Source organism: Pollicipes pollicipes, unplaced genomic scaffold (genome assembly GCF_011947565.3).
Source record: "Pollicipes pollicipes isolate AB1234 unplaced genomic scaffold, Ppol_2.1 Scaffold_4295;HRSCAF=5057_pilon_pilon_pilon, whole genome shotgun sequence".
Classification (NCBI taxonomy): domain Eukaryota; kingdom Metazoa; phylum Arthropoda; class Thecostraca; order Pollicipedomorpha; family Pollicipedidae; genus Pollicipes; species Pollicipes pollicipes.
Window position 1 is genome coordinate 23,065,512 of NW_023596461.1, and position 9,346 is coordinate 23,074,857.

Below are 9,346 nucleotides of genomic sequence, written 5' to 3' on the forward strand. Positions count from 1 at the left end.
AGTGGCGGGCGGGTGGTGGCCATGCTGTTCTCTTTTGCTTGCTGGTCTCTCACTGGCGAAGTTGCGAGAACGGGGAGGCAGTGTGAGAGCACGACACAGAGGAGTGATCAGGAGCTGTTGGTTGATGTTCAACCGTGTTGCTTTGACAGGAGGGAATGCGGAATTTCGCGTTTTGACAGGCTTGTTCGTCATAGGCTTTATGGGCTCTCGAGCACCGATCAGAAAGCACCATTTCCTAACGCCTGCCCAGAGGTGCATTCAGCGTCTACCAACAGATAGGTAAGGTGGTGTAAAAGGCACAAGGAAAGACAACAGAGACGGCATAAGTGGACGCTGATGCACGCGTAGTGTCCCACGCTATCTGCGGTTCAGAGGGCATCGGACGGCGGAGAGTGGCGAGCACTCCTTATGTGAGGGGCCGGGCCGGTGTAGGTCGGCCTGACTGGTGACACTGGGTCTGCTGCAGAGACTGGCGTAGGTCGGTCTGGCTAGTGACACTGGTGTAGGTCTGCTGCAGAGACTGGTGTAGGTCGGTCTGGCTAGCGAAACTAGTGTAGGTCTGCTGCAGAGACTGGTGTAGGTCGGCCTGGCTAGTGGTACTGGTGTAGGTCTGGTGTAGATGGCTGGTGTAGGTCTGCCTAACTCGTGATACTGGTGTAGATCTAATGTAGATGACTGGGGGAGGTCTGCCTGTTAATGCATTAGTCGATCTTGGCGCTCTGGTGGTCACCGTCAGTCTTCTCGGCTCCGACCTCGTCCTGGTCATGACCAGAATATTGACCCTAGGTGGATTGGTCATTAAATGTACGCTGTGGGGCAGAGAGCGCGTCCGCGACAACGGACAATGAGCGCGTTACAGCCGCAGTAGAATGAGAAAAGTGGCTTTCCGAACGTTCTACGACAGAGGGAACCGAAAGCGGACGGTAACGAGAAAGTTGTATCGCCGATGAGACTGCAAAGTGAGGTTACCGAGTACCAGGTAATGCCACCAGCATGTGCTGGGTACGAGGGGCTGCCATATTAGATGGCCAATGGATGGCTGCAGCCGCGCAGCGAGCAGTCCCCCAGTGCAGTAAACGATGCCATACCCCTGACTGGACGTCATCCATCCTAACAACAGTGCGCAAGGGGAAGGGGCAGGCTGGAATACGGACGAGGTGGAAGTGAATTCCGATTCACGCTCGGAAAGTACCGGAAATGAATGAGGCCCTGAGTGCGCAGGAGGGCCAAGACCTTCAGGGTCCCAGGAGGGAGTCGAGAAGCGAAGCGGAAAGTAATGCTGGCGACCGCTCGAGACCACGCCCGAGGATAACTTCACTGGGAAGAATCAATTGCGCAACCAAAACAGACATGTTGCGAGATGTGTTGCACGGAACTGAGCCCGAAAATAAGCCTGCTGAAAATAATCAGATGCACAGCCAAGACAGACATGTTGCGAGATGTGTGGATGAGATGTGTCAGCACTAAGCTGTGTGTGTGTGAGTCAAGAATCAGGAAAGAGTGAGTGTGTAGTTGACAGCCAGACAGTGACGTGTGGCCGGCTGCCACGATGTTTCGTTTGTTTCCTGGCCCATCGTGAGCGAAGGCGGGAGTGGAAGTGTTCGGGTGTTGAAGAACATACAGTATTTTACATTTTGACGGACTTGTCTCGCGTCATGCGCGCTTTTCGAACCGGACTGGGTCGAAACAGCTGTTGTGTACGTGTTCGCCCCTGTAAACTGCGGTCGATGGTCCATCGCCACTCATCTGCGCACCAAAACATAAAGCTTCACAGCGACACAGAGCTTGGCTTCACAGAAATTGTGTGCGTAGGAGAGTGGGACCCGTGGCGCTTTAATCTCCTGGATCGGACGTGCCAGGGTTACTCAGGTGCTGTGCCCGTGGGATTTCAAAAAAACGTAGAAACGGATGACGACGAGCGATGTAGATCCCTACTTCTTAGTAATCCATTGCTTGCATTTTTTATTGATGCAAGATGCATTTATTTTGTATTAATTATCGCTTGCATCTGTTGATCACTTGTTGTTGGTAGCACGCTAGTCGCTATAGACTTCAATTCTCACCTGACCTGATGTCCGTATTAAGAGCTTCCTAACATCTCGCCTTGCTTGCCGTCGATAAGTCGCGCAACGCGATTGCTACTCACCGTTTGTTGGGACAGAGCAGCCGTCCGCGCAGAAGCAGCTTCGGTTTTCGCTTTAGAATAGTTCTCCGCCGTGACAGAGAAGTGCACGGAAGCCAAAACGGCGCAGATAATCATGCAGACGCTCACTGCCTTAGCCATCGCTGCAAAAGAACAGGACAGGGGCGACTCTTAAATGTCACGCATCATTGCCAACCTTTTTTGTGACAAATAGTACAGGCATTTGGGCAAATGCTGGTTATGACGAGCAGAGGGCTGATAATCGAATAACTTGAAAATAGCACCGCAATCGAAAATGTCAAAGCAAATACAAACATTTAATCACAAAAAATATCTGAGAACTCCACGAAAAAGATCAAAATAACGCAACATACCGATCCTAACATAAGGTTACTGGCAGAGGCCATCATCGTCACCTTGCGGTGCGCAGAAGCACCACAAATGAGTCACGCCGTCCGCGTCAGTGGCAACTCTAACACAGCCAGTCCGACAGCGTCTCTGACGTCATAAAAACGTTCTATAACGTAATAAAGCGATGACACACTGACAAAACGTCTGTACTTAAAAGTGAAATTTTCTTATTTAGAGCAATTATTTGCAAGCACACAAATAAATACGAAAGAGCTTTCCATCACATGCGATGTTGGCTTCAATATCTTGAAATGTGAAACAATCCTTTAATTGGGAACTATTAAACTTCCTAGACTCAATAAGTTGACGTTCCTTGAGTTTAATCCATATCGTTGAGCCTGTTTTGAAGTAAAGTGTCCCCACAAGCTTCATGAATACTGTGAATTACAGAAAATTGGCGGACGATGTACCGGTTTGTGTAGTTTTTATTGCAGATATGAGCGTTTTTGGTATTGAAAGGTCATTGACCTCGTAGGTCTGCTAGAGCAATGCATCCTGATAAAATGTGGCGATGCTCAGCGTGGCCTGTCACGCGTGGCACGCATGCAAACACAAACGTGCCACTTTCGTTTAGCAAAGAAATCACGAAATTTGAAAGCCGGCAAAAATCACCAAATGTCGGACGGGAACCGGACTTTCATCTTGGCAACTAAGGTTCGCGGCGAAACAGAATCAGCTCATTTTGAATCGGCAAACAACAGGTTGTTGCATACTGGGGGGAGCGCTGGTTAATGTTTGCAGCGGCGCCCTTGCGATCGCGAAAACACCAGGGACCGCGAGTTTTCGCGAGTTTTCCGGATTCGTGTCATATCTCGGCAGTTCGTGCAGACTGCGCCATGAGACCAACCCCATGATAAAGACACATGAGCCGACTGCATACTGCCCATGTGGATCGACGCTGACCGACACGTGACGCTAGCTAATTAAAAGTGATCCTTAATATAACACGCTGTCGCCTAAACCAAACAAAATGCGAGTGTAAGAATGCCAGGCGTAAACCTCACTTCATGTAACCGATAACCACCCTAAAACCATAAATGTTGGAAATCTGCAAATTTTGGCGATGCAAAAAAACCATGCCTGTTCACCGATCTGCCACCAGTCATGAGCTAGTTGCAAGGTTGCTTGCTTTTGACGAAGGTCTTCCATGCGAATAGTACAAAGGCGCGCAATTCGACGGCAAGGGGTCGCAGAAACACGCGACCGAAATCAGATGGCTGAGACAGCAGCGTGCAATCGTACTGGTACATATATGCGTTCCGGTAAGCTGATGACCATGCGCCGTCAAAAAATATATAAATTTTCCCACTGAATCTTTGTCACTAAAAGTTTAAATGGAATGTTTCGTATTCCAAAACATTGAGATAATTATCAGATATGCTAGAAAAAGCTCACTTGATCTATTGGTATGCAAAAACTGTTCTATAACAACATTTGCCAATTCAATGAATACGTCTCTCAGCAAGTCATCGCTTGACGACGTCTTGACACATTTTTACAACATCATGGTCGTTGCCAGACTGACAATGTCAGTATAACCACTGTAGCGGAAGAGCAGACTCACTTGTAGCACTTCAACTTGCCGCAAGGTGCCTGGTTAGTTTATGCGTGCGTGATGAACCCGGCGAACGTTATGTGCACGCGTTTTCACCCGTTCTCGTGGTGTCCTTGTATATTTGTCAGCGATTCTATATTCTTACTCGCATTGCATTTTCGGTCACGACGCTGTTCTTAAGCTTTTTGCTTCCCGGTGCAATGTCCGTCGTAACTAGCAGGACTGTCCATTTGCCTGCTTTACAGAGATCAAGATTAAGATCGAGTGATCGAAACCTGTGTTGAATGCATTAAGTTGGTTGAAAGCCAACTGCTGTCCGACACGAATAATGGAATGGTCATATTTGTCTTGGCCTTGAACAAGGTGCAGCCAATGGGGAGGCGGAAGTTGCCTAGCGTCTCTATGACATCATATATCTCTGAGTGGCTTAAAAATAGGCAGCACGAAATGGTCCGCAAAGTTCGCGTGCGTCTCGCTCAAAAACGAGGTGATTTCGGGCTTGACATGACATAACTCTGAACTGTAAGAAATGATTTTAAAAATGTCTATCTATCTATCTATCTCGTTTCATACACACACAAACACACAAACACACACAAACACACACACACACACACACACACACACACACACACACGCACACACACACACACACACACACACACACACACACACACACACACACACACACACACACACACACACACACACACACACACACACACACACACACACACACACACACACACACACATGCACACGCACATGCACTAAATCCGAAACAGCCCCTTTAAACCGGGACCGCAAACCATTTGACACGCGCTAGCGTCTAGTGGACCTTTTCTGAGTCTACATGGGAAACGCTGATGTGATGATTCTTTTGAGTCGCCGAGTGCCACCGAATATATTTATTTTAATCTGAGTGCGCGGCGCAATATTAGGACAGCATCATCTGGGTTTCTCCCCCCCCCCCCCCCATCCAGCTGCGGCTGCATGGGAGTCAAAAGTGGTCCCCCTTAGAAAAGGCCTTGTATCATACAAATTAAAAACGATGTCAGAGAGAAACCATTAGATTGACATCCGCCCCTGACTGCCTATGTCATCGGTCCCTGAATGCATACGTCACTGGTGGCGCTAACCAAAAACCATAAAGAATGACCGAATGGTTTTATTCCATTTCCACACGTGAACACGTAAATATTTTGGGGGAAAGATAATCACAAGTCACATGGCATTGTACAGAAGCAGTGCTGTTGTCATGCTGCCCTACCCTCTTCCTCCCTCCTCTTTATTCGCTTTTCGCATTGCTCACCTGCGTACATTTATAACACCGCCATATGGCTCAAGCTAACCCGATGAGCAGCAGTGTTCCAGAATGTCGCTCAGAGGCCAGTGTTATAAAAATTATATCGTGAACACATGGAGCTTTTCAGATGCTCCATCTCCGCGCTTTTTAAGGCTTGGAGCAAAAAAGAAAATCATCCACTCAAATCCTCCGCTATCTGGAGCTATTTTCTTCCGTCGTGTTTACTGGGATCTGCAGCGTTCATCATGCTTCGGGATGCCTATGTAGTTTTTTGGTTCCATCTCACGCGTTCTAGACGCAGAAGCATCGGCGTCAAGGAAATGCGCTGCAAACGTATTTTAGGTTTCAGCAGCATCCTATGGCTTATAGGTGAGCTTCCATTAATAAATATCTGCGCTATTGTTGGATGAATTACAGCTTTACCCGCATGGCAACACCCTGTAGCTTGCAGCACGCGAAGACACAGCGGCGGGGGTCGTAGCAGTGGAATCTCTGCCTAGATGCTAGATGGAGGGGGGGGGGGGGGAGGTGGCTGCTTTCAAAACCTGCTTTCATTTTTGCAGCAGCTCTTTCTTCCCCTCCCCCCATTTTCTCCCGTGCTTGGGTGGTAAACAGTGATCTGAAATTTAGAATCAACACCTGAAGCATTCGTGTTATTTCTAGTGACAAGGAAAAGGGGAACAAAGCAATGCTTCAGAGGGAAGGTGTTTAAACGGGTGCCTTGAATAAGTCAGTTCAGATGTTTAGACCAGACTAAACGTATTCTATGTAGGTACAGCTCAAATTGCATTTGCTTCTTGTATTTCTGGTTGTGACTGCCATGATATATTTATGAGCATTGTGTGCTTGCCCCTCTTTCTGTTAAGTCAGTGACTTATTTAGTGATAAACCGTGCTCCACCTAGCCCACCCACCTCTACAGTCCTTGGCAACAGCAATAGTTTTAATAGTTCCTTCGACAAAGTAACCTTTTGCCCGTCCTAACCCCCTGGAACACCAGGTAGCCTGTTTTACCCACGTGCTAACTAAGTTATGATACCATAACTAACGGCTGCATTCATGAGATTTGCCTTTATGTATTGAAGTGTCTTGTCCACATATGTAAAACTGTAATGCTCACATTATGGTATAAAATAGCAAAATGCCAAGCGGAGGAGTGAGGGTGGGGGCAAAAGCCACCGGAACTCAAAGTAGCTGGATCAATGCCCGCCTCCAGTTTTTTTTAAATAAAATTTCCATGCATGCAATGGCATTTAACGCGCGCCCGGCCGGGGTCTGAGACAACCGCGCCCGGCCGGGGTCTGAGACAACCGCGCCCGACCGGGGTATGAGACAACCGCGCCCGGCCGGGGTCTGAGACAACCGCGCCCGGCCGGGGTCTGAGACAACCGCGCCCGGCCGGGGTCTGAGACGACCGCGCCCGGCCGGGGTCTGAGACAGCCGCGCCCGGCCGGGGTCTGAGACAACCGCGCCCGGCCGGGGTCAGCTGACCTGCCCCCGCGGGATCTCCAACTTCCAGACGCCGTATGAGAAGAACGAAAACACCATTTTGAAGGTCTCGTCAAATCATGAAGAGTCCACCCAGAATTTTAGGCTTCAGGTCAAATGTGAGGTCACCAGTGGCCATGAAAACCCAAAAACCTTTGTTTTGACGGATGTAGTTTAAACCTATGTTAACGCGTCAAGACACATATTGAGTGCACAAAAATAAGCGTTGGACTGTGTGTGGTCCATTCCAGGTATTCTTTTCGCCCAGAAGGTTCAGGTCAGATCAGGTCACCGTTCAAAAACGATCTACCAGGAGCCTACAAAAACGATACTTTTCTTTACAATGAGCTTCTAAGTTTATCTCATCGGGTGTAGCTATACGAAAAAAGTATCCCAGACACAAAACTGCCATGAGTTTCTAGGTTTATCTCATCGGGTGTAGCTATACGAAAAAAGTATCCCAGACACAAAACTACCATGGGCTTCTAAGTTTATCTCATCGGGTGTAGCTATACGAAAAAAGTATCCCAGACACAAAACCATTCTTTCAGGATGACCTGGAGATCATCTGAGGTCAACCATGTCTGTTGCCAGTACCATACTTTTTGTGGTCAAAAATAGTGTATAGGACATCTATAGCAACTTAAAATCGAATAGCTGTGGTCTACATTATACAAGGTATCTTTAACGGTTGGCAATGCATCTGTAAAAAACGAGAACAGGTACGTTGGTACGGGAAGTTAGACGTCATCAGCTTCACAAACACGGCAAGGCGGCGGTTACGCGCGTCGCGCTCATTCATCTAGCTTTTCCGCCTTTAGCATCATAGGTCATTAACCTCGGATGACCCCATATTACTTTGCATGACTTGTTGCGATCTTATTATGCAGTATAACTATATCTAAAAATATTTTCAGTGGTATATTCGAATTATGCATCTAAAAGTATCTCATCAAACTGTTTACGTTGAACTCCGTATATGATTTGCAGAATGTTCACACAGAATTGGGTCGTGACCTGCGACAAGGTCACATGCTCTGCGGTCATATGATGGTTGCGCATGTATTTAAGTACTCTTGTCCTCATACAACACTGCAAACTACACAAAAATACATGCAAGCAGTAGCAGCAATACGATCGAATAGTAAAACTTGTCTGGCTTCAGGCCAATAACTTTGCATTTTCCAAGCAATCTGTGATATGCGAACTATTGGTTCTTTCACGTTTTGGTACACCAAATTTAGAAAATGTCACACGGCCCACAAAAAGTTATGTTTGTGAAAGTTTCTAGAGGCTGATGTCTTTGACCTGACCTGGTCTTGTCAGATCAAAATTTGAAATTTGCACAAGGGGTGCTAAACTGATAGATAAACAGGTAATGAAAACTTCGTGTCGGTGCAAGCGTTCGTATTTTATCTGTGCTTTGAAAACCCTTGGGGAAGTCAACTTCCCTCGGCCAGGCGGGGTCAATGCAATGAGAACATGTTAAAGCTATGGCTGTTTCCAATCGTTTGGTTGCTAGCTTGTTTTGCTATTGACAAAATTTAAAAATTGCTGCTGTGTATAATCCAAGAGCTCAGTCCTCGCGTTCCTCCTTCCCTCAGATATCTAGTGGTCAACCGCACGGCAATTTAATAAAAGCTTGACATTCCCACTGAGCTGCACTCCTTTCCTTACGGAACCTGGCTGCGTCCCTTTTTGCACCACCTTTGACTATTTTTTGCCGTGGGCTCCTACGCGATATTGTGGGTCACGAATTTCTTGAGGCTGCACGTGGGACTAGAACACTGGGGCACTGGTTTTTCATGATATTTATGAAACCTTTTTTTTTTTGCTTGACTGATGGGTTTTGGAGGTTCTAAGTTTTGCCAGATGTAAGTCCCCATCAGTTATTTGCTTACTACACAATTTTGAGCTCAAGTTTTTAGGTATCTTAACTTGATTCATGAGCCGCTTCCCTATCATTGTTGTATGTGCTTCTGTGTCCGCTCAACACATATTGAGCATGGAAACTGAATATTAAGTAGAGTGTGATAGCTGGTAGTTATTCTGGCAAGTGTATACATAAATTTAATGAGTATTTGAGTGAAATAAATGCATTCCATGATAGATGTGCTGTTTTTGGTTGCAGATGAATGACAGAACATGCTGCGTGATTTCGAGGTCCTGATGTCGTACAGTCCGCATCGGGTCCATCAACCGGAATGAACACAAGATCATACAAACTGCTTTATATCTGAGTGTTGTTGGCATTGCCAGGATCGAAATACTGTGTATTTCTGTTTTCGTGTTGGCCTATTTTTCTCAAATGCGTAACCTGGCCTCCACTGTTTTGTTGCATTTAAATAGTTCGTGAAAGGAGAGCTAGTACACCATTTGCTGCTACACAGCGCAATCAGAACAGATCTCTGGCATATTCAGTAAAGGTAATCAGTTTGTGTAGT